At 35.9% G+C, this 26,289-nt stretch overlaps 2 pseudogenes; both read right to left on the reverse strand.

Annotated features, from left to right (window-relative positions):
- The window catches only part of LOC127079279 (protein FAR1-RELATED SEQUENCE 9-like), a 43,845-nt pseudogene extending 40,743 nt beyond the window's left edge, over window positions 1-3,102 (reverse strand).
- A 7,580-nt stretch (window positions 3,103-10,682) lies between these two features.
- Window positions 10,683-11,550, reverse strand: LOC127079280 (protein FAR1-RELATED SEQUENCE 9-like; annotated as a pseudogene).
- Between the last annotated feature and the right edge of the window lie 14,739 nt (window positions 11,551-26,289).

Genomic DNA, 26,289 nt, shown 5'->3' on the forward strand with positions numbered 1-26,289 from the left:
TTCTGACACTGGAGGTGTGTATCCATCTGTGACAATGTCCCAGAGATCAGCATCATAACCCAGAAAGAAACTTTCAATTCTATCTTTCCAGTAGTCGAATTTCTCTCCATCAAAAACAGGAGGCTTAGCATTGTAACTGTCTCTTTCATTTGTGTGGGCCATAGTTTTTCTCGTTCTGGATCTCTCTACACTGTTAAGTGTTTGATTAGAAAATCAATAACAGAGCCGAAGCTCTGATACCAATTGAAGGTGAGAAAAACAAGAAAGGGGGGTTTGAATTGTTTTGGAAAATAAGCGCTTTTTAAAAATAAAGACCACACAAGGAATTTATACTGGTTCGCTTATAACACAAAGCTACTCCAGTCCACCCGGCAGAGGTGATTTCGCCTTCAACAAGGACTTAATCCACTAATCTTGAAAGATTGTTTACAACCAACGTCTAAGAGAAAGATCTCCTAGTCCTCTCAAGTATACAGACTACACAGAGTCACTTGAGGAAATAAAACATAGATAAAAGACTATGTAATCTAGAGTGCTTCTAGGATAAGCAAATATTACAACAATAAGAACAAAAGAGTGTTTCACATTCTAAGCAAAAGCTTTGTGAAATGTTGAGAGAGAGAGAGAATGTTTCAGTGTATGCTTGCACGCCTCTCAATGTGAATTGCTGTCCTTTATATAGGAGTGAAAGGACCGTTGAAATTGATGGCAGATAATTTGTCTTGAATAGGGATTAATGCCATAACTTCTGTTGTTTCTTGCCAAAACAACTTTGTTTCCCCGAATAACTTCTTTCCAAATATAGTTCCTTTCCATTTGAATTTGAAGTTAACGTTACTCTTTCTGTATTAGGAAATTCATTATCAAAGTCTGCGTGACTCTGGGAATCTTGGAATCTTCCTATGTTGATTCAGAGCTTCTGATGATGTCTTCAGATGACGCTGAGAGCTTCTGGAATGATATACCGTTGTTCAGAGTCAGAATCTCTAGAGTGCACTTCTTCTTCAGATGCTTCTGATATTCTACTGTTTTGCTCAGAGTTAGAACTTCTTGAGCATGTTTCTACTTCAGATGCTTCTGATCTTCTGATAATTTGTATCTGATATGATTTTGTATCTGATGACATCATCAGATCTCTTCCTTCTTTCCTTAGAACCCTGCACACTTAGAAACTTTTCGTTAGGGTGTCATTTTTGGTTTCATCCTTTGTTATCATCAAAATCATGGAATCTGTTGTAGAACAATTTTTGTTCTTACACCAGCAGCATGTATCCATGGTCGTCCCAAAAGGCAGCTATAAGCGGGATTTATGTCCATGACCTGGAAATTGATGGGGAATACATGCGGTCCGATCTGTATTGGTAGCTCTACCTCCCCAACTACTGTCCTTCGAGAACCATCAAATGCTTTTACCACAAGTGCACTAGGTTTCAACTCCGAACCTTGGTAAGACAATTTAGCAAGTGCCATCTTTGGTAGAACATTGAGGGATGATCCAATGTCAACTAAAACTCTGGCTAGAGCATCTTCTTGGCATTTTATGGATACGTGCAAGGCGCGGTTGTGATTCCTCCCCTCCTTGGGTAGCTCTTCATTGCCGAAACTTAGAGTGTTACAGGCTGTGATATTGGCGACCACTCCATCGAATTGGCCGACCATTATATCTTGGGTAACATGAGCCTGAGCAAGCACTTTCAGTAGAGCCTCCCTATGAGCTTCGGAATTCAGAAGCAAAGACAAGATAGATATTTTTGATGGTGTTTGATGTAACTGATCAACTATCTTGTAGTCAAATTTCTTTATTATCCTTAGGAACTCACTTGCTTCATCTGCTTGCACAGTCGGCTGTGCTTCTCCATGCTCTGGGGTAGGATTTACATTTGCAGCTTCCCTTGTTGACTCTTGAGGGTTCACATTAATATTGGGAGTATAAATCCGACCACTGCGGGTCATCATGCTTGTCCCTGCGATGTTAGTGATGTCGGTGTCAACATTCTCCAAACCTTTCTTACTTTCAGCAACTTTGGGCTTTCCATCTACCACTCCATCTACCACTGTTATGTCGTACTTCCAGGGTACCGCCTTGGTGCTTTCAAAAGGAAATGGGGTAGGCATGCAAACTACCACGGGTGATGGATGAACAACATCTCTTCTGTGATAAGTTACCTCAAACGGTTCTGGTATATTAAAAACGGGTTCAATGACTGAAACTTCCTCGTTTGTTGTTGGACCACAAATTTGTAAAACACCTTGATCCATTAAGTTCTGAATGTCATTTCGTACCACTTTACATCCTCTTGGATGAACGGCACATTCCTCACAGTTGTCGTGACATGTATCAATCAATCTAGCCCCCACCAATCCTGCATGAAGTGCTAGCAACAGAGTTGTAACATCTTCCACGTTTTTGATTATACACACATCAGAAGCATCCTCGACGGCATTAACATCACCATGTGCTGGCAAAGGGTTACTTTTGACATTGGGTCCGACGTCTCGAAATGAAAGAGTCTTCTTCTCAACCAGGTCTCGCACAATATGCTTTAAAGCATAACATCCTTCTAAATCATGTCCAGGGGCACCCCCATGGAAAGGACAATGGGCATCTGGATTGTACCATGGAGGTAAAGGATTTGGTGGAGGACCCAAAGGTCTGGGAGTCACCAACCCTCTCTGTAGTAACGATGGGTACAATTCAGTGTATGTCATAGGGATTGAAGCAAACGAAAGTCTACCTCTTTGTACCCTATTCTGATTTGGAGGATTTTGTGGACGAGGAGCCTGTGCCCTTGGCTGTTGATAAGCAGGTGGCGCGGGCGCTTGCTGGTATACTGGTGCTTGTTGAATAGGTTGATAGACAGAAGCTTGTGATTGGTTGAAATTTGGTGTGACAACTGCCACATACGGTTGTTGAACATATTGTACTGGATAAGTTGGTTGTTGTTGAGAAAATTGGTGTTGCTGAGTAAGTTGATGTTGTTTCTTCCATGAATGACTCCTTCTTTGACTGGTTGATACTGCATTTGTATCACCCTCTTTCTTTCTTTGAAAACTTCCAGGAAACTTTTTCGCATTACTACCAGATGTTTCAGAGGTAGTCATCATTTTTCCATTTTTTAATCCAAGCTCGACCTTTATGCCCACAGCGACCAGGTCAGAGAAGCTTGTAGATACACTACTCACCATTCTTTCATAGAACACAGGTTTGACTGTATCCATGAACCAATCTGCTAACTCCTTCTCAGCCAGGGGTGGTTCGACTTGCGAGGCCACTTCCCTCCATCGTTGTGCATATTCCTTAAAAGACTCATTATCTTTCTGGGACATGCTGAGCAATTGCCTCCTATCTGGGGCCATATCCATGTTATACTTATAATTTTGGATGAAAGCATCAGATAAGTCTTGGAAACAACGAATCCTACTTTGATCAAGGCTTAAGTACCACTTGGAGGGATCACCCCTTAAGCTGTCTTGGAAGCAATGTATCATAAGTTTATCATCCTCCACATGCGCAACCATTTTTCGATAGTACATAACAAGGTGACTTTTAGGACACCAGTGGCCCTCATACCTATCGAAATCTGGGGTCTTGAACTTCGCAGGAATCACAAGACCTGACACTAAGCACATCTCCTTAGCAGTAGCACCAAAAACTTGGTCACCTTCCATAGCCCTTAACCTTTTCTCAAGAATCTGGAAATTCTCCTTCATCCCTCTTATGTCTTCCTGCCTTTCCTCATCTTCATCTGAAAAGTCCGGAGCATGTTGTTGATCCTCAAAGTAAGGTTGCACATGTGCACGAACAAGAGGTGGTGCGAACGTGTGGACCACTGGATGATTTTCATTGATGGTTGGTAGAGGAGCCATTTGCTGAGTTGATTGTGCAAAACCAGGGGCGCCTTCAACTGGAGGTGTGAAACCGGGAGGTAAACTGTATGCTGGCCAGGTTGTTGGTATTGTCCTTGCAGGTTGGGGTTCAATCGATGGACCGACGATTTCTGAAACGACCGTCGTTTGGGTGTCCAACTTTGCCCTGATGACCTGTAGTATCTCCATAACTTGACCCATGTTTCCTCGCAGGTCTTCGAGTTCTGAGCTTACTCGCTCCAATTCTTGTTCTTGATCTGCCATTCTTTGACGAGCGTTGGCTCTGGTGTTGTAGTGATGTTGAGGACTCAGTGTGGAACTGAAGAAGACACAAAAATGAGTTTTTTGTTTGAAGAATGACATGAGTGCATGTTATGGGTGCATTTTGTGCAAAGCTCTTAGTTATCTTTATTATTTATTTCAGCAATGTTAGAATATAAGAACAATATGTAATAATTGAGACCCAAAATGACAACTTCCATTAATTAAAATCAAATTTGAATACAAAAGGATTCAACTTCAAGTACACATGATTCGAATACAAAAAGATTTAAACACCAACAATTCAAATTCAAGTACAAGTAAACTTAAGCTCTGTCTCAGCTCTTATGATCGTAGCCAGATCTGTGGTGAGCTCATTCATCATTTTCTTGATAAACTTGACGAAATTGAAAACTTGAGGAGGCGTGTTTTCTGGACACATACACCAATCCGCTTCCTAGAGTTTTTCTGGGACTTCCAACATATTGAGGTTAACAAACCTAGCTAAGTTGCGGAACTTGCCATTCCATTCAACATAGAGCTCTTGGAGTTTTTGGATGACCTTTTGATCTTCATCTAAGGTTGCTCTAGCCTCTCTATACAACCTTTTCCATTACACACAATCATTCTTTAGGAGTAAGTAGGCTGCATCACCTTCTTGGCTCTCCAAAACTGTAAACCTCCTAGTAGCTTCTTCCAACTGGTACCTGAGACGGTGACAGTTTCTTTCAGCTTCTTCTTTTTGGAGTATCTCGCGAGACAACTTTTCCTCGCATTTCTTCAGAGCGTCCCTCAAGTCACGGATCTATGCCTCAAAGTCGAGCTTAATTTCTTTTTTATCCATAAGAGATTTATCCAACATTCTCCCTAACTCACAGATCCTATACTCAACTTTCTTGAGCTCTTCCTTCCTGGTTCGGATCACTGATGTGGAACCCAATAGGATATGATCAAGATCATCTTTCTGGTCTTCCAATAGCCTGGCTCTCTTGTTACTATCCTCAAGTTCTTGGGCCTTTCCCTTACGTTCCTCTTTCAAATTCTGATTATCCAAGATAACTCGGTTCATTTGAATTCGTAATTCAGTATTCTCCAATTCGAGCTCCTTAACCTTAGTAGCGATTTTCTCCATGTCCTCAGGGAGTATGGGCTTGGGCTCAGGAGCTTTAGGAAAAGCTGAAGCCTTTAAGATAAATGGCAAATGGATTTCCTCAACTCTTTCTTTCACCCATTGAATGTAAGGTTCTTTGGCGAGAATGTTTCTTTTTCCAAACTCTTTACCCTTTCTTACAACCTTTAACCAAGCCTTTCATACTGCTCTTACATCAGGATTGCTTGCTTGGATGTCAGAGAGCACAAATGGCTGTAAGTCCTTTGCGTCAGGAGGACCATCCATGGAGTAACCGTGTTGCATCCGAGATAGCATAGGGTTATAATTGATGCAACCCTTGGTACCCAACAACGGTACATTAGGAAATTCCCCATAGTTGACTATAATGTTTGGGGTTTCCCACTCTCGGATATACCATCTGATGGAACTTGCGGTGAGAGAAGCTAATTTTTTAGGAGACTTAAGTTCTTTTGCCACAAAAGGACCTTCTTTGGGCATGTGTTGCATGAACCAAGTGTAAAGCAAAGGAGCACAACACAACAAAGTTCCACCCCTCTTTTCATGTCGAGCGTGAAGGGTATGGTAAATGTCAGCTAAGAGAAATGGTACTGGGTTGCCAGAGAGAAAAACTTCTATGGCTACTTGATCCACAAATTTTTCAACATTTGGGAAGAGCACAATCCCATGGATCAACAAAGCCAACACAACATAGAATGCATTCCAATTTCCACTTTTCTTGAACTTTAGAGCTAAATTTTCATAAAACATCACGGCAAAACCTTCGCAACCCCTTTTTTCAACCCAATTGTCTCGAACAGTCGGGACATTGATACTTAGGGCTGAAGCTATCTTCTTTGGACCCATATCTTCTTCGAGCTTTGGAAATGGATTAAAATCTTTCAATTTGAGACCCACGATTCTCTCAACTTCTTCCAGAGTAGGAGCTAGCTGGAAATCAGCGAATGTGAAACAGCGTAGAGGGGGATCATAATTGTGCCAAAGAGCCGATAATTCCATAGTCAACTTTCTTAGTTAGAAGGCTGAAAATTTTCCCATAGTTTTTTTCGAACTCATCACATTTGCTGAGAGTCAAATCAGAAATCAAACCCTTCAGACTGTCCAACTTAGGTTCCTTGTACTTAAGCGTGAAAGTGTGTCTCCTTGAAGTTGTCATTTTCAAGTTCTCAATTCCTGAAACAAATAAGAGACAACTAAGAGCTTGCTTTTTATGATGTTGATGCAATGTATGAATGTGATGCATTTTTTTGTATAGGTTCAATAGGCTTAAGGCATGGATAAGTCTGATTGCTTAATATAGAACAAGGTTCTCACCAGGTATGATTTAAGGTTTTTTTTAAAAAGTTCCTCGAGTCACGGATCCATTAGACTGTTTTCTACCTGCGGCAACTTACTTGTCGGGCATCAACTCCATCTAAAGAATCTACTCTAAGTGAGGTTCTTGCATCGATCCAACGAGAAATTCATCTCCCAGACCCACACTACGCAACCATCTTTCCTAGTTGGACAAAGAACTAAGGTTCTACAAATGGTTCTCAGAGTCGTGGATCCTAAAGAAAATATCGAAGCTTACGGCAACTTACTTGCCGAGCGACGACATCCTCTCAAGAATCTACTCTAAGTAAGGTTCTCGTACCGACCCAACGAGAAATACATCTCGCGGACCCGCACTACTCAACCTCATCCTATCTTATGTTTTTACTCGAGACTCGGGTAAAAAGTCTTTCCCACAAGGTTTGCAATCAGAGTATCCAAGTACCAAACCATAATCGAACCAATACAACAGATTCATATCAATATGACAATAGAGATAGTAAAAACAATAAAGGAAAGCCACATAGGTAAACAAACAAAGGCACACAAACGATCTAACTAGGCTAGACTCACTTAGGAAAAAATCCCCAGCAGAGTCGCCATCTATCGCACCTCGAAAAAATGGGGATACGACTTTAAAGTGAAGCGCGATCGCACGCTCGCAATGATGGACTGAACATAGTCGCCACCGAACTTTATTTATTCCTAAAAAGGAACGGGGAAATATCGATAAAACCTCTAAAAGAAAGGATAAGATATGGTCATCGCAACCAATATCAGGGTTCGGGAGTCGATTACGCAAGGGGAAGGTATTAGCACCCCTCACGTCCGTTGTACTCAAAGGGAACCATTAGGTTAGTTGTGTGCGTTAGTGTTAATTGAAATATTAGGCTTTTCGAATTATTAGGTGGGAAAGAAAGAAAGGATGAGAAGAGAATGTTTTTGGATTTTTGACGAAGGACTAAACCTAAGTTTTTTATTAGTGGGCCTGACAAGATTTAAAATCCTGCTCCTACGTATCTCAAAAGAGAAATCAAGGCTTACGTAGTTCTGGGTAGAAAAATGTTTGTTTGTTGATCGATTTTAGCGAAAGCTATACTGTATTAATCGACGAAAACATTTTTTTACCCAAAACATATGAGGAGCGGACGCATACCACACATCGAACGGATTTATAAATCTACATTCAGAAAAGCGTCACTTATCTCGACTCAACAATCGTGGCCGAAACATTGTTTTGTATCACTTAAGACAAGATACCTTTCGTTTATGAAAAGGTTTTTTGATTAATCGCATGACGGCAAGAAAAAGAGTTTGATTGGTTGGATATATTTTGAATGATGGCGAGAACTTGGATGAGCGAGATATCCATCTCGAATCCTAGTCTCAAGAGTGCACGGTATACACCATGTTCCATTTCCATCTTTATTGAAAAAGTATTAAGGTAGGAATTAGGTATTTTGAAGTTTGAAAGACGAGTACTTGTGACTTACAAGCTCTTACAGCTTGGGTCTAACACTCGGGACTACGTCTGGACATTCCACCCAGGCAGCCTGTTTCTTTCCAATGTTGTTAAGAAAAATAGTTCGAATATTTACGAGTGTTTTGGAGAGAAGACGAATATTTATGGCTTGCAAGTTCTTACAGCTTGAGCCAATATTCGGGATTATATCTGGATATTCCATCCAGGATAATCTTTTTCTTCAAGTTTTATTAAGAAGGTGATTTGAGATATTTACAGATATTTTGGTGAGAAGACGAATATTTATGGCTTGCAAGCTCTTACAGCTTGAGCCTAATATTCGGGATTATAACTGGATATTCCATCCAGGATAATCTTTTTCTTCACGTTTTAGAAAAGGGTTTGAATATTATGTTTGACTTGTGAAATGATCTTGAAATGATTCACATTATTTTTGGAATGTATTTTGAAATTGAGGAAAGTCGAAATTGATTTTGAAATCGAATGAAATTTGAGTATGATTATTTACACGTGTAAAAGTATGGATATGGGTACTAATAACCTATCTAAATTAGTTAACACACAAAAACCAACTAATCGAATAAAAAAATATCGGAAATTCAACCATTAATTAAATCTAAAAGGTAAACATTTAAAGATACAAACGACTAAATATCGATCAAATTAGATTGATAAAAAAAATTAAAATAAAATAAATAGTAGAATTTATATACAAAATTAAATAAAATAGTAAGCATAACAAATAGAAACATGAAGATTTGATATCCCCAAGTATCAAACCCACTCCACTAAAGGCAATGAAACTGCTCTCTCTCCACTAAACCACTTATGATTAGTTATTATTTACAATAACAACTTGGGTATATAAACAGAACTAGCTGAAGATAGTTTAGAAAACAAATTAATTAAAATGAGATGGGCTACTGTTAATGGACCACTTAACTAAATGATGGAGGAATATAAAACACAACCCTAGCCAAAGTTAATTGGTGGAGATAAACATGAATATGTTACTAATACCCATAGGCCAAAGTTAATGACCAACTGTAAGGGAAACTAAATGGTCACTTAAATGAATTTAATGGTCTGTTTAAGAAAGAGCAAATAAAAAAGAAAAGAAAGAGTGAGGACACAAATGAAAGATCCAGAACTCAGTCGTCTTTCTCCCAATCGATTTCGCTCTCAAAAATCTCTCTATCTCACACCTCTCTCAATCGCTCTCTCAATCGCGTCTCTCTTTCGCTCATCCTCAACCTTTCGCTCTCACTCCAAAAATCAAACACTTCAGAGAGATTCAAGCAAAAACTCACCTTCGGCGGCGGTAATGACGAGCTTGCAACTGCCTCCCTTCGCTAGCTTTCAGGTTTTCATGGTCTCCGAATTTAGGGTCTTTTTTCGTCTCTTGTCCGCCTCCTTGATTTTTTTCTCCTCTCTCCGTCCTTACCTCTCACCTTTTATCCCCAACAAATTAGCGTTTGGGGTTGTTGTATGGTAGATTGAAATAGGTATCTGCCAACTCCTTTCGGTGGACTCAGTTTGGATCGGTCTTTTTGATGCTTGGATTTGGAAAAGGTAACCTGAACCTATGCTTTTTCTTTGAATTTTGTCTCCATTCCATTTTGGGATTTTTGAACTTTAACTGCCTTGGCTAATTTACCTTGCTCTTACTGCAGTGAAATTTGGAGCATTCATGAGTAACTTTGGTTCTTTTCACGTGGCCTTGGTTTTGAACTCAGCTTTGGATGACTATTAGGGAGGTTTGATGGATACCATTTGGATTGAAATTCGTTGGATAGTTGGAAGTTTGGTTTCATGAGAGAGACGTTCAGTAGCATCCAATGCATTGCCGGTTTGAGTTGCATACAGTATGAGAAGCTTATGTTGATGCTGCATCTCTCCTTGGTCTGTTGTAATGTAAATAGGTTTGCAATATCGGTTTGACTTACTATTTTCCTCAGTATATAATAGAATTAATTCCTCAAGGCTGGTTCTTGCAGGACTGATTTTGAGAAAAGTATGGAAATGGAAGTTTTTAACATTTTCCAAGGATCATTTCCGCAGTACTTCCTTGTTGCATGTCTCCATGTATCACTGAGTGATATCCTTGATAAAAAAAGTAAGCCTTAGATAAGGTTCAGGAGAGTTACCATCATTTTCAACCTGAAAAGATGTTTCTGATTTAAGGGGAATGAGTCCAATCCAAGAAAGCAATCCTCTCAAGAGCCTTTCACGAAGACCAACAGGTGACAAAATCCCTTCATATCGAGTTACTGCCCTCTGAGCTGCCAGCCAAATAGGGAGTTCTTCATTTGGTACTTGGTTTACACCTATTTACTCATCCAAAGCATTGCCATTGTGGAGCAGTGACTTTTTAAATACTGACAGTTCCTTTAGCCAAAGCCTAAATCTTTCTGTCCAACTGTGCATTTCATGTTTCTAACTGAAATTTTCATAAAGCTCGCTGATCCTGGTGGCAAGTTTTGCAAGTGGTTTTGATGTAAGAGAGAAGATTGTTTCTAGAAGCTTGGACTGATGTTGTACTGCTTTTCCTTTGCCATTTGCAGGTTTTACTTGGAATGTGTGTGGAGTATTATCATTGCAAACTCGTAGTGGTATGGTTCTGCAGTATCATTGCTCTAGGCCATTTGCAACACGATGTGTTTGGACTGATTCAGCACCTTCTTCCACATACTTGATTGCTTCTTGGCGCAAACTGTTGTAACGTACTGTCGTAGAGTCACGAGAACTACAAGGCAGTTGAGATGCACGTTCATCTAACAGGACACCAGTTTTGGCATTCCTTGTCCAGCGTTTCAACACATAACAAGGCGGGAGTGTAAGAACATTTTTAGCTCTAAAGACTGCTAATACGTGCCGGCAAATGATTCCTGAATATTCAAACATCTGATAGCTGCAACCAGCTTTCATCTCAGAAGAATTAAAAGAGACAGTGTGAGATGTTTGGTTTTCCCCAAATTTGGCAACCCGGTAAGTGGTGATAGTTCCCGCATCATCGATTTTGGTAGCAGGATTCGCCATTGTCTCTACTAACTCGTCTTGGAATTTGATGAATATCTTTCTGGTATTTGCAGCTTGCTTTTCCATAGGAGAGGGTGTTTTTTAAAACTGGGCTAGTATGGGTAGTTTCAAAATCTGCTTTCAGTTCTCTTTCATGCCAAGTTGATGCAGCTTTCTCATACTGTCTAACCAACAACTGTAATGTGGTGGATGCATTGACATGTCCGTCAAAGAAAAAGTTCAAACATTCATTTCCAGCATTTAAAGATATCTGTCCAAAAAACGTGTCGCGCAGGTAGACAGGGACCCAAAGGTGTCGTGCATTGTAAATTGAGTGAAGCCATTGATTATCCACGACACAGTATCCATCCAATAGGGAGCGCCAACAAGACTCAAACTCATCAATGGTCTCGGTGTCGTGAACACATTTCATGAACTCAGTTTCAAACGTAGGATGTGATTGACATAAATGAGGCAATTTGGGTGTATGTATTTGTATGGTTTATATATGAAATGGAAAGTTTGGAAACTGGTTCAAACAATGGTTTTTGTATTGAAGTGAAATGGTTTATGTAGATATGTATGTTGCAATTTTGGTTCATGGTTATGTAATGGCCTATATATGAATGTATGGTCGGATATGATTTTGAATGTATGGTATTAATGAATGAATGAAAATTTGGTTGAAACTTGATTTGATTTGAATTTGGTTAAATGATATGTAATTTTGAAATATAATGAATTTGGGATTGTAATTTGAACTTGGTTGAAGTGTTTGTAAAAATGTAATAAAAATGGTTGTAACTTGGTTTATGGAAATGGATATTTGGTTATAAAAATGGATATGGATTTTAGAAATAATCCAAGACTAATCTAAATGTTAATTTAAAATCAAAAAAACCAATAAAACCAATTAAAATCAAATTAATCTATAATTTGTTAAAATTACTTTGATATCAATTCTAACATTTATTTGGAAATTAAAATCAATTAGAGTTTGAATCATTAGTAAAAACACAATTAAGATTAAATTGAAATTTGGAATTAGACTTAATTTGAAATTAAAATCAAATTGAAAATTAAAAAGTCAAATAATTAGAATCCATTTTATAATAAAAAAAAGCACCATGATCAAAAAGCCTAGATAATGACCAATGTTTATCAAAAATATGGATTTGGGAATGGACGGTTGCCTTTGGTCATGAATGTATGCAAATGAACCTTAGGCCACGTGCCAAATAAAAAATGAAAAAATGAAAAAATTCAGGACTAAAATCGGGGTATGACACTACTATACTTGATACACAATCATAAGTATAACAGTTGTGCAAAAATCATAAAGGTTTTTAACCTTTCTAAGATTTCTAAGATAATATAAGATGAGAAGTCTTAAGATCTTTAGGAAATAACAGTTATAAGAAATAAGAGCTCAGAGTTATTCTTTGTGATCTTCAAATGCATTGTGATTATGTAACCTTCCTTTGAGTCTTCAACTTCCTTTTATAGAGACTGAGAAAGAGTCGTTGGAGGGCTTGAACATAACGAGCAAACTTAGTGAAGAAGTATTCCAAGAGAGAAGTTGGAGACTAGCATCTGGTTTGAAACTTTTTCCATTAAATAATAACATTACTCACAACATCTTTCGAAGTACTAAGTATCTACCAAAAGGTAGAACAGACTGAAGATGTCACATCTCTATTTCTTGAGCCTTGCAAAAATGAAACCCTAGTTGACTTTGTCCAGAAATTTGGGGCTTTGATAAGACAAGACTACTTTTGGTACAATATACAGAACATATGCCCTTCAACCTTTTAGAGTCTGAGTTGTCATTAGAAACTGAGTTTTGAGACCATAGTATGAACCTTCAGAGTCGGATACCTTAAGATGCCGATGAACCATTTTAGATTCAGATCTATTAGAATTAGGCAAGCATTGCTTCCTCACATATGCTAACAATCAGGATTAGTTACATGCTTGTGATCCTGCACACTTAAATAAAATATTAGCAAACCATATTGTTCTTTAAGTATATTGTTATCATCAAAACCTTTTAAGGGTATGAATAAATCTTGTATCAACATACTGATCTACAAGGAGGGTTAGTGTTACTTGGAAACAATAAGCCATGTAAGATTCAAGGTATTGGATCAATAAGGTTAAAATTTCATGATGGGATTAAAAGGATTATCCAAGAAGTGAGACTTGTTCTTGACCTTAAGAGAAATCTAATTTCTCTTGATGAACTAGATAGAAAATATTATATATTTAGATGTGAAAATATCATATTTTAGGTTATGAAGGACTCAAGGATTATCATGAGGGGTGTAAGGAATCATGGATTATACTCATTGGAATGAGAGGTGGTAGTTGGGTCAGTAGCTTCAGTTTATATAAGAGACATGCCAATAACTGAACACTGGCATCAAAGGTTAGGGCATGTGAGCAAAAGGGGTTGGGCGGGGTTCTTTAAAAAAATGTCTTATATGTGGTGAGAAAATGGAGAAATTGAATTTCCATAAACGTTGTGTTTATGATAAAGCCTAAGAAATAACTAAAGGCACATTGGATTTGATACATGCTAATCTACGGGGACCATTTAAAACTCTATCTCATTCTGATGTAAGATACTTCTTGAATTGTGTAGATGATTTCTCAAGGAAGTTGTGGATTCACATTCTCAAAACTAAAGATGAAGTTTATGATACCTTCAAGAATTGGAAAATAATGATTGAAAATAAAACTGAAAGGAAAATCAAGAGATTTTGTACAGTTTATGGTCTTAAATACATAAATTAGTTGTTAGTATACCCCAGCAAAATGGTTTGTTCTAGACCGGCCAAAGACCCAACTTACTAAGGCTTAATCCATCTCAAATCCACTCCACTTAACCTAAAGTATAAAATCAGTTCATATGATAAGAGCAAGGGATAATCTTTGATCTCTATTTTCTACTACACACATCTTGAATCTTAAACTGACTTGGGGGATGGAGTTCTAACCATGTAGGTCCATCCCGTACTGTCGTAAAGGAGATCGAAGTCACCGTTCAAGATCACCAGTTTTCCAACTGCATCCATTTATGGTTCTTGAGCGGAACAGTGGCGCCGTATGTCGGAATCGACTTCTGATTCCTACAATTTCCACAAATTCACGTTTTCTCTTCAACCTCATTGTGGGAACGAAGAAGTTATAGATCTGGATTCTTACAATTTCATATCTAAATCTCTGACTTACCAATTTGTTACCTCTTCATGCCACCAAATCAAGAGCATTCAGAGCAGAACGCGAGCATCAATCACATTCGATTGAGATGATTATCATTTCAGTGGTGATTTTCTAGGTCTCAAGATCTTTGATTTCCACTGGGAATTCCGCAAAGAAGAAGAAAGGATCATATATCCATATATTCAAATTCACGTTGAAAGGATCGTAGGATGGACATGGTTTTACCCCTTTTTTGGGTTAGTTAGACACTTTCTAAAGTGGTCGTGTTCTTTTGGTGACTCCTTTAAGACAAGATACCTAATAGATGAGCTTACTCAATTGTAGTGTTGCAGCTGATCCAATAGGTGTATCTTATGCTTTGTGTGGTGGACCTGGAGAGTTGATTTTCCATTTGTTTGTTAATTTTGTGGTGTTGAGATTATTTGATATATGATTTTTAGGTGATATGGATGGGTTTTTCTCTCTCTAGAGATATTTCATCTCTTTTTGAGATATTTATTTTGTTGGATGGGGTCTAGGATTAGAGGTGGTATCACTATTAATTGGCATTCAATTACATGGTTTATATGGAAATCTCAGAGCATTGTTGTTTTTTGGGGTATATTTAGGAATGTGATGGATGTGGAAGTAAAGAAAATTTTCCTCGTTTGAAAATGGTATTTTGATATATTTACTACCCACTCTTCCTTTTTAAAAAAAATAGTATTTTGGTATATCAACGGCCTCCTCTTGTGGTTTCAATAATTTTTAAAAGTATTAAACTTTGGTTCTTGAGGAGAAGTTTTCTTTTTGTCTTCTTGGAGGATTCTAATATTGAGATTTAATGTGTTTTCTCGTGTGGTGGTTTTTAGAGTGGTCTTCTCTTTGATGGTGTGGTTTATGAATGATTCTTTATTTTTAATTGTTGTGGTTGTTTATTTATTTTTATTTAATTTTTATTTCCTTTTCAGTTCTAATTGCGCTGGTAGCATTTATAGATACTTCTTGAGACCTTCTCTATAGATACTTCTTGAGACCTTTTATATAGAGAGAAATGACTAAACACTAAGAATGTAAAATAATTTTACATTGTCAATTAATCAGAGACGTGTATTCCGTCACATCACACTTTTATTTTTAAAATACTATTATAATTTGATAATATAAAATATTTTTATTGGAAGTCAGTGTAATATTTTTTTACACTGACATTGCATTACCTTTAATCTTATATATATATATATATATATATATATATATATATATATATATATATATATATATATATATATATATATATATATAATACAACTGTAGGATACTTTTAGATTTTTAACCAAGTGAAGAACATATAAATATTAATAATTGTAGAAAATAAAATAAAATAAAACCAAAAATTACATATGATAATTAGGTAAAAATTTAAAATTATTTCATATCCCAAAAATAAAACTGGAAACCATGCAATCTGGTTTTCAATAGTTTCATTTAAAACTTTGTTTCTAAAATTTGCAATTGAGTTGAAATTAAACTAATAACTAATCAATATAAGAGATACTCTTTATACAACAGTTAAGATTATAATCTTATTTTAGTGCGAAAATTATATAAACAGGGAACATACACATAAATTGTGATTTATAATATATTGATCTATCAAAATTTATCATCATTAAAAAAAGGTATTTTAGCTTCCGTTAATTAGAGCCGACCATCAACACCAACACTAAAAAGCTTGAATAGCCTCAGCTCTTCCTACACTAAAATTCATTTTTATTTATTTATATTCATTACAAGATAGTTAGAGTCGGTCTAGCCGATTATATATAGACAAATAATATTTATTATTTCATTTGTTTATTTAGACACGGCTTAGCCGAGTGTATAAATTTTATTATTTTAAAATTATATTTTATTTGATTAATTAGAGTCGGCTTTTAATTATTTTTTCGATTTTGTCGAGTCTATAAATTCTATATATTAAAAAGGTAATCTGACATTTTTTAAAAATAATATTTTTTTAGTTTTTATTTATGAAAATTTTCAAAAACTAAAATTATGTCTACAAAGGTTTCGCAATTGATGAGCAATTCAGCCAACTCCACTATATCTTCTTTGTTGATATATTTTGTTAAGATATTTATATATGTTGAGAAAAACCGAATATTTAAAAAATAAAAAGAAGAGATTAGGATGATATCTTATATTTCTCAAAGAGAATTGACGAATCTTTACATGAACCAAATGGAATATTATACTATTATAATTTACATTATTATTCTAAGTTAACATTATAAATAGAACATTACTATTCGAAGTTGATACTTTAAAAAATAATTCACATTACTATTTTAAGTTGACATTTTAGATAGATATTTTTAAAAAATATATAATTTTGTTATTCATTATAACACTCCTCCTTTTAAATATCTATCGTAGTGCTCCATTGAAGTACTGTCGAGGAGAATCTTATAGAAACATATGTTGCCTCATTAAAAACATTATTATGAACAACCCATTCGGACAAAAACCTTAATAGGTGAAAAGTAGTACAACATTATGCTCCCCCTTAACATAACACATTTAGTTCTTCTTCAAAGATCTCAAAGGTGAGACATTCAAATATTATGTACGTGCTTCTTGAAAACTGATGTAGGGAGTGCCTTTATGAAGATATCTGTCATATTATCACACGAACGAATATATTGAATATCAACCTCTTTGTTTCTTTTGAGTTCTTGTATGGACGCGAAGAACTTTGGAGGGATAAGTTTGGTTCTGTCACTTTTGATGTAACTTTCTTTCATCTCGGTAACACATGCAACATTGTCTTCATACAAATTGTTGAATTATTATCGGTTGGTAACCCAGACGCTCCTTGGATATGTTGAGTTACTGATTGTAATGGTCTACACTCTTTGTTTGTTTCATGAAGGGGGGGTCACTCTTTGTTTGAGTTACTGATTTTGAATTGATGTTTAACATTGGACATGGTTATATCTAGAATACATACGAACATAATAAACATTTAATGTATAAACTAAAAATATCAATTTATTCAATAATAACGATTACAAAAATCATGATCATATTTTATTTAAAACCTCTATCAATAAATCAAGCTAAGACTAATAACGGTAAAATGATAAACATCATTAATGATACACAATATTACCTAATTCTTCATGCTTGATAATACCGATAAGGAACAAAATAATGACAAGTAGAGTGATGAATAAAAGAAAGCATTTAACCATTAGAAAAATATTGATAAATATTTTGAGAGTGATTTGAAAATTATGAATGATATTGAAGTATTTATAGAGATAATTTTGTAAAATATTGGTTGTTATAGTTACGGATGGGGAAGATTTTTGGAAAAAATTCAAGTGTGTTAAATATCATATAGCAAAATTTTAAGTGTGTTAAATATCATCTAGTCATTACTAGTGGTAGAGATGACTATAAGATAACATATACGGTGAATGAACACATATGACAAAACACATTAGTAATTTAAATGATATCAAACAATTATATTTTTTTCTTCATGAAGAAATATTATAGATGAGGATCTTAGTCCTCCATTAAGTATGAAAGTTATTATTTATAGATGGGGTTTTAGACCTCCATTAGGTATAAAGTTAGTATCTTCATATGCGATTTTTGTTAGAAGTAATTCATATTTAGTAGTAATAATATTAGTTTTTGTTAAGCTTAACCTGGCTAGTGTAGGTTAGCACTTTTACCTACGTGGAATTATTGTTTGTATATATAAACAAGTGTAGTTGTTAACAAAGTATATAACAATGTGTAGTACTGAGTGTGTACATTGTGTATAGTGGTGGTGCATTTACTGTAACTGTTTTGTAAGAGTAGTGAAAGTTTGTTATTCTCTATTTTCTCTCTCTCTCTCTCTCTCTCTCTTTTTTCATCTTCATCTTCTTCATCTTGTGCACCAATAATTGGTATCTAGAGCTCTGATTCAGATCCACAGGGAAACACGAGTGAACAGTGAGGCATTGTATGATTAATTTTGTTTCTTGAATTCGTGTTGAATTTTTGAATCAGAGCCATAATAGAATCACATTTCTTGATTCTGCAGGATTGGGAAACACTAGTGTTTGGTGAGATCTTAGTGATTTGCACAAAGTTGAAGATAAACAGAAACGGTAATCTGAGTACTAAGCTTCTAGTGTTCGATCGCTAGAACTGTAATCGGTGGATGATTCAAATGTGTGTGTTGTTTTGCGCTCAAGATGTTCTTGATTTCATCAATGAAAATTACGTTCTGGTTACACTTCTAGAAAATCAAATGAATACGTAGAGGAATTGTAGCGGTAAATTCATGACCATTAAGCTATCGATAAACTTAACGTCAATAAAACCAGAGTCGCCACCGCGCTTTTATTGTTTCCAAACGAAAAGGGAAAAGTACGAACAAAACCTAAAGGTAAGAAGTTTTCAAATAAAAACTAATAAAATGCCAGAGATTACAGGTAAGGGGGTTAGTTACACAGAGGAAAGGTGTTAACACCTAAAGTGTCCTAGGTACTCCTAGGGAGCCCTTTTTTATGTGTGTATGTGTTTTTGGTATAAAAGATGTTTGAGAAAAATAGAGTGTATGGATGAGAAAAAGAATTCATTGATTATATTTTTGTGTTTGACAAGACCTTCGGACTTGTGCCAACATAAAAATGAGGGATCAAAACCTCGTAGTTCGTGGTATCAGTTTCAAAATGAATGGATTTCTTTTAATTAAAATTTAAATTTAAAAGAGGCACAAAAGGCCTAAAAGTGTTTGAATGAGTGTTAGTTCTTTTTGTCTTTTGAAATTTTAAGTCAATATAGTTAAGTTCATTTACAAGTTTGATTTAAGAAAAGAGTTTAAAATGCAATGACATAAGGTCAAAGTTTATAATTTGCAATTAAGTTTAAGTTTAGAAATCACAAGCAAAGAAGTTTTTGAAAGGTGGGAGAGATTTGAAATTTAAGAAGTGGGAGGAGATTAAGAGACTAATCCTAAGCATAAAATTAAAAGTTAAGAGTTGAAAAGATCTGACCAATGGGATGCAATCCAACCGACAAGAATGTCATATAGAAACCCACTTTTCCTTTGGACTTTAAATCAAGCAATATCAATAAGAAAGTAGCAAAGTGAAGAGCAAGGCATCAAATAAAGATAGCCACATCCAAGCAAGCAACTTCATAGTCTTCTTCTTCTCATGTATCTGATGACATACTCCTTGATTGGCTCAGAATAAGGCATTAGATACAGGTTCAAAGTAACAGTTGTATCAAGACCATGTAGAATATGAATTCATGTGGATCCCAATATTTGTATCAGATGAAAGCTCAAATCACAATAACTTGGTTTCAGAAATGTTGGCATTGGCCAAGTCCTTTTGCATAGGGAATGCTGCCTAATTCTAAGTCTAAAAGCTCAGATTAAATCCAACAGTCCACACAAATATTTTTTTAGGGGTTTTTGTTGTTTATTAAGTATTTTAAGATCCTAAGACCATAAGCACAAGCAAAATACACAAACAAATATATACAATCACAATATATGGCTCAAATGAGCAAAGTGAAAATGACATAAACATAAACAAGTTAAATGATATATAAATGATAAATGAAATGGTAAATGACTTGAATTTAAATTGCATAAAATAAATGACTTGAAATTTAAAATCAAGAATAATAAAAGTTAGTCAAATGTTAGTTGATTAGATGTTAGTGATGTTTTGCCTTTCAATTGATTAAGTCATTCTTTGGAGAACACTCAACCCTCTATTCACAAGCATGGATCCTTGAACCAAGACATCTTCCAGAGGAAGGAAAAAAGGCCAAGTTTCCACATAATACCATGAAAGGGGGGAGACTTACAATCTCACTTACTAGAATGTTATGCCTTTAGGGCCAAAATTTAGCGATATGTTAAGCAAACGTAATTGGACTTATGTAGAAGTCACAAATATCTGAAGTCGGGCAATAGAAATTTTGGTGTTAATGCATGTTAGAGATATGGTATAATGAACCATACTCCTAAAACATACCACACACAAAAAGAAAAAGATCAAAGGATGAACTTATATCATCCATACTTGTATTGGTTCATCTAACACAAAGTTATTGATGAACCAATTAGCCTTAGGATATTGAGAATTCATTGGTCAATGAAAGGGATGGGAAATAATGAGATTGAAGATAAAGAGGGAGGGGAGATGAGAGAAACACAAATTCGTCATGGGAAGACTTTTATCAAATTAAAATCATTCATTCGTTTTGGAAGATGAAATGTACATTTAATTAATCCCCTAAATCCAATGATTTTAATCCAACAAAAGTCAAATAAACCTTGACCAAGGCCCAAAGACATAGTCAAACTTCACAAGTCAATAAAAATGACTCAACATAATTTCTATACAATTAATCAAATTAAAATGCATTTAAATTAAATTATGTTTGGTCAAAAACCTAAAACCTCTTCAAAACACCAAATAAATGGCCAAAAGATTTATCCTAGGTCAAACAAGGTCAAAGGACCTTAGGCAACAAATTTCATAATTTTTTAAAAGTCAAATTTTTAAACAATTAAAAATATGCACAAAAACAATTAAATCATGAAAAATATCAAAATTAATCTAAAAAATAATTTTAATTCATAAAATGAAAGAGGAAAAATTTTGAATTTTTTTGGTGAAAATCCCATATTTTTTGGATAAAAAATGAAATTAATATGAATTAATCAAAATAAAAGGATTAAATGGAAAAATGAGAATATAAAAAAAAACAAGGATCATCTGATCTCCACCATTAATTGAGGTGGCAGATCAGATGGCCATGAGCGCGCATTCCACAAAGACCTTAGTCAAACACGCTGCAAGCATGGTAATTAGATTGGACGCGTGAGATTAAAACATTTCAAACAAATCAGATGGCCTGGATTGATCCAGCGCACCACCGGAGCCCTAGCTCCGATCATCTTCTCCAGTGAGCACCACCGGTCTGGTCCAAGCTCAACTCAATGGAAAATGAAAAGTGAATACACTAATTTGAAGGAAAATTGCACATGAGCACGAATTTGGCCTCAATTTTCTCCAATTCCAAGTATATAAAAAGATACAGGGATTTGAATTTTGAGGATCATGAACTGAGTTGCTTCGATTTGACCTCAAAGCAACTCAATCTTCTTGCCTACATTGATAGGACTTCAGACAACCAAAAATCAACAAAAATGGTGAAGAATTGAGGGAGAATCGAAGAGATGAAAATTCACCTTCAATGGAGTTTCAGATTGGCACGATCTTGCTTTCCATTATGCTTGGCCTTGCTTCAGATGCTTGTTGGAAGTGATTAGGATCAATGAAAGGTATGGACTCTTGGAGTTTCAATCTCAAAATAGATGGAGATTTGAAACTCGATTTTCAAAGAAAATCTTCAAGCTTATCCTTCAATGGTGAGGGTTTAGGGTTGCAGGTTCAAAGCTTGGGCATGAGGTCCTTAATCCTGAGCAATGAGGGTCTTATTTATAGGCCGTGAGATTGATTTCTACACACTTCCAAATTTTGCCAATTTTGAGAAATTCTCTTTGCATGCTTGCATGGGCGTGTGATAGGCCTATCAAGTGATGCAATTAGGTCCAAAATTGAGTGTGAAACATGCTGAAACCATGTTGGTAAGCCATGCAATCATGTATGAAAAGTGGAAGTAGAAATCATCCAAATGGTTCTCCAATTTGCACCCATGTGCAAGTCCTTCATACTTTGGCCAAATGAGATGATCTTGGACGTTTTGGAAAGGTAAGATTAAGGGGAACAACTTTTATGTTGAACAATTTTTCATTTGAAGCTTGGATCATGATGAATTTTGAGGTGGAAGTTTGGGAAATCAAACACATTTAAAAATTTTCTAAGTCCCAAGTCAAATGTTCACTTCTTCCCCTTGAATAACTTTTTATATGAAGTTCAAATTAGAAAGTTTCCTTAATCAAATTTGTATCTATTTCAAATCTATTCAATTTGGTCAAGCATTTGACCTCATTTGGATTTGGCATGAAGGAGTTATGCATTTTAGAAGTTGAGGAAAACCACTTATTCAATGGTATTGGCCCAAAATGACCTATAATGTTTCCTCTTGGCATATGCATTTTCAAGTTGAATTTGAACTTCCCAAACATAAAAGTTGAATTAGACATATTTAATTCGATCATGGAATTTGAATGGGTTTCATATCATTAAAAATGAGCAAGTTATGGTCTTGGGAAGTTGACCTCCAAACTAGGGTTCAAACAAAATGACCTATAATCGTTCACCACAAAAAAATACTTTACAAGCAAAAATATCCATTGACTTGAACATGAAAGTTTTTTGGAATGTCATTTTGAGTAACTTTTCTCTTGGAATCATTTCCATATGACAAAAATTGTAGGAGATAGGGTCTAGAGAACCCCGATTTTGACCAGTTAACTTTCTCTGGTCAACCACCATGAACCATCTTGCTAGCTTGACATTCTATTGACTTTTGGGACTCATGGAGGATAATATATGTGTAATATTATGTAAGGTGAAGTATCCCTTGAAATATTTGATCAATTGTTGAAGAAACTTATTGAAGAAGTCACACAAGATACCCAGATGAATTAGGGTTTCCAAGGTAAACAAACTCCAAACTCTTCGTGATTTTTTGATCCAAAGAATATGTGAAGATCATGGGGATCTATATATTATGCTTAGAGCCAATGTGAACCAATTATTGATTGAGCTCCTTGCATTGAGGTTCTCAAACCCTAAATATGAGCTTGATAGAGCATAGGTGAGCATGTGCACTACCTACAAAAGCAACAAACTATACATTGACATATTTTTCCTATTTTGGTCAGTAAATAATGAAGAACAAAGTATGAATACAATCAAAAGTTCTTGGTGATCTCTCCCAATGCAACCCCAATGAATGGAGGGGTAAGAAGGATGCCAAGGTGTGATCCCAATGCCAATGCATATGAAGAGATAACATGAGGGGTCTTAGGGTCAAAATTGGGGTCTTACAGGAATGCTCAGCATGATATGATGAAGAAGGATCATAAGGCGTTGATTTACATCCATTAGTGTGTGAATGTGAACATTTTTGAGAAATCGTTGATTCGACAATAATGAAGGCTGCATGGGACACATTGGTATGGTGATACGGCGGTGATGCACCAGTGGAGAATGTAAAGCTTCACAGTTTATACGTAAGCAGTATGAGAATCTCAACATGAAGAACAATGAGAAGGTACCTAACTACATCTCCAGAGTGATTTTGATCACAAATGAGATGAAGTCGTGTGGAGAAACACTCTTTGATGAAAGGATTAGTGAGAAGGTACTTAGATCTCTTACTCCTTAGTTTGATTACATTGTGGTAAAAATTGAATATTCTAAGGATCTTATCACCATGAGAATTGAAGAGCTGCAAAGGAGTCTAGAGGCGTAAGAGTTATGTCTGACTGAGAGAAACTATGAAATAGAGGTAGAGCAGCAGGCTCTAAAAGAAGCTTCTGGTAAGAAATATCATAAGCAATCTTGGTTAGAAGCTAGGAAGAGATCTGATGGTGTTCAGAAGTCAAAAACCTTAACTTCTAAAAGGCAGAAGAGTGCTCAGAAGGGGAGGGAGAAGTACGACAATAGGAAAGTTCAGTGCTATTGTTGTAAGAAGTTGGCCACTTCGGTAATAATTGTTATTCAAACAAGGAAAGGAAGTCAGAAGAAGCAAACATTTCCAGAGGAGATTCTGATGATGAATTTATGCTATTGATGGCTTCTGAATCTGATGATGCGTATTTGGCATACTGGTGGTATATGGACATTGGTTGCTCAAATCATCTTACTGGAAATAAGAAATGGCTGGTTGACTTTGTCTCTAGAAAGAGAACAAAGATCATATGTGTGGATCATAAATGCCTCAATGTTGAAAGTATGGGAAATTTTAGAGTAGTTTTGAATAATGGTAAAATAACATTAATTCAGAATGTGTGGTATGTTCCTAGCATGAAAAGAAATATGATGAGTGTAGGTCAATTAATTGAGAAAGAATTTTCAGTTACCATGAAGGACAATCTTTTGAAGTTGTATGACTATAATCAAAAGCTAATTATGAAGTCATAACATGGAAAGAATAGAACATTTAAAGTGAATGTTAAAACTGCAGGCTCTGAATGCCTTAGTGTAACAAGTGTTGTGAAGGAAAGTGAGATGTAGCTCAAAAGATTTGGTCATATGAACTTCGGAAGCTTAGGGCATCTGAATTCAAAGAAGTTCGTACACGGAATTCCTGCAATTAAGAAGCCAGAGAAGTCATGCAATGTGTGCATGAAAGGGAAGCACCAAGACTACCATTTGCATATGAAATGTCTCCAAGAGTAAAGCATGACCTGGGTGTGGTGAATTATGATGTGTGTGGACCATTTCCAGTACCTTCACTTTGAGGGAATAATATTTTGTGTCATTTGTTGACGAGTTCGCAAGGATAACGTGGGTATCCCTTATAAAGTTCAAACATGAGGTGTTTGCCAAATTTAAGAAATTTAGAATCAAGGATGAGAATCAGAGTGGTCAGAAGCTAAAAATTCTCATAACTAATGGTGGAGGTGACTATAACTCTATAGAGTTCAGAAAGTTTTGGGAGGAGAATGGAATTGGGCATGAGGTGACTTCTTCATACACTCCTTAACACAATGGTCTTGCTGAAATAAGAAACCAAACTTAATTTGATATGACAAAGAGCATGCTAAAGGAGAAGAAGTTACCTCACACCTTGTGGGTTGAAGTTGTTGCCACTACAACATATGTGTTCAACAGGTGTCGAACCAAGAAGCTGAAGGAAATTGTTCCTTTAGAGAAGTGGAGTGGAGATAAGCAAAGTGTGAGCCATTTGAAGGTGTTTAGTTTTGTTTGTTACAAACATGTTCCAGATGCTAAGAGAAGGAAGTTGGATGACAAAAGTAGAGTTATGTTTCTTGTAGGGTACCATAGTACAAGTGCTTATAAGCTCTATTGTCCTATCACTAACAAGGTCAAATTAAACAGAGATGTCATTGTGAAGGAATCAAAAGCGTGGGATTGGAGTAAATCTCAATCCAACTCTAGTGAGTTAACTTCTGAAGATACTTCAGAATTTGAAGGTTATGAAGATGATTCAGAATCAGAAGATGATTCTGAAGGTGACTCTGAAGGTGAATCTGATTCTGATCAAGATTTTGATGGTGATTCAAAATCTGGTGGAGATCCAAACTTTGGGAATATTCTAGACTCTAAAGGTGATCATGACTCTGAAGGTGGTACTTTTAGGGTTCTAGCATCTGATATTGTTCCAGCGTGCGAAGAAGATTCTAAACAAGTTTAGAGGCCACAAAGAATTAGAAACATTTCAAGAAGATTTACAAAGTTTGACATGCTATAAGATACTGAAGTAGACCCTGAAAGAGAAGTCATTCAGTGTGCCATATTAGTAGACTCTGAACCAGTGAGTAATGAAGAAGAGATCAAGAAGAAAGTGTGGCTGAAGGCCATGAAAGAAGAACTTGAGGATATAGAAAGAAACAAGACTTGGGAGTTGACTGATCTTCCAAAGGATAAGAAAGCCATCAACATCAGATGGGTTTTCAAGGTGAAGCTGAAGTCAGATGGATCAATTGGCAAACACAAATAAAGGTTAGTGGCAAGAGGTTTTCTACAGAAACCTGGGTTAGACTACCTTAAGGTGTTTTCTCCTGTAGCGAGACATGAGATAATCAGACTAGTGATTGCGATAGCTTCTAACAGGAATCGACCTCTAACGCATCTGGATGTGAAATATGAATTTCTGAACAGTCCATTGCAAGAAGAGGTATATATGTCACAAGCTCCTGGATTTATGAAAATGAATCAGGAAGGGATGGTGTACAGGTTACATAAAGTGTTGTACGGACTGAAACAAGCTCCTAGAACTTGGAATTTGAAAATTGATTCATTTTTCAAGATTCAAGGATTCA

This window comes from Lathyrus oleraceus, chromosome 5 (assembly GCF_024323335.1).
Source record: "Lathyrus oleraceus cultivar Zhongwan6 chromosome 5, CAAS_Psat_ZW6_1.0, whole genome shotgun sequence".
Classification (NCBI taxonomy): domain Eukaryota; kingdom Viridiplantae; phylum Streptophyta; class Magnoliopsida; order Fabales; family Fabaceae; genus Lathyrus; species Lathyrus oleraceus.